The sequence below is a fragment of the Elephantulus edwardii genome, unplaced genomic scaffold (genome assembly GCF_000299155.1).
Source record: "Elephantulus edwardii isolate Elephantulus edwardi_28Jun2011 unplaced genomic scaffold, EleEdw1.0 scaffold00024, whole genome shotgun sequence".
In the NCBI taxonomy this organism is placed as follows: Eukaryota; Metazoa; Chordata; class Mammalia; order Macroscelidea; family Macroscelididae; genus Elephantulus; species Elephantulus edwardii.
This window is the reverse complement of record NW_006399774.1, coordinates 22,114,287-22,115,177: the sequence shown is the minus strand read 5'-3', so window position 1 is coordinate 22,115,177 and position 891 is coordinate 22,114,287.

Genomic DNA, 891 nt, shown 5'->3' with positions numbered 1-891 from the left:
TGGAGAGGTGAGGAAGGCCAAGGACAGCGAGCGCAAGGCTTGCACCTCCATGAGCTGGAACCCGCTGGAGGCCTAATGGCAAAAAGCAAACCAGAGTACTTTAAATATTAAAAGAACTGAAACTTTGAAAGCGGCTTTGGCAGGGCCCCGAGGGGAGCAGGGGACAGAGCTGAAACGAGCTGGTTCCCACTGCGCAGACTAGGGGGACCCACCACCCTGCAGGCGGGAAGGGCAGCGGGGCGGGGGTGGAAGTGGCCTTGAAGGGAGCGAGGCCCTGAATTGGGGACGTGAGCGTGGCCCTGTAGGGGGCGTGTCCACGGTGGGGCGTGGTCGAGTGGGGTGGTGTCCGAGAGGGGGCGTGGTGGCTGAGCTGGGGCTATGGGCGGGGCCTGCGGATGGGCGTACCCACGGCGGGGCGGGGCTGAGGGGCGTGCCCGGACAGGGGGCGTGGTCGCATGGAGGCGGTTCCTGCGCAGGCTCGGCTGTTGGCGGAAGCACAAGGACGTGGTCAGTGTCGCAGCACCCGGACAGCGCGGCGCGGGCTCTCGGGCGCGCACTCAGGTCCAGCGTGCGGGGCGCTCGCTGCGCGGGTGCAGGTAAAGCGGGGCTCTCCGGGCGCGCGGGCTGCAGGACTCCCGGCGGGAAACCAAGCGATGGCAGTCTACACTCGATGTCGCACTGGACGTGGAGCCCGGATAGGGCTGCTGGCAGCACGGGACTAAGGGGCCTCTCAGAGGAACTCTGCAAATCGGGGTGCCCAGGTCCCCTCGGAGGGACTCTGCAAAGCGGGGTGCCCCCGGGGGGGACTCTGCGAAGCGGGGTGCCCAGGTCCCCTCGGAGGGACTCTGCAAAGCAGGGTGTCCGGGTCCCCTCGGAGGGAGGCTGTGAAGC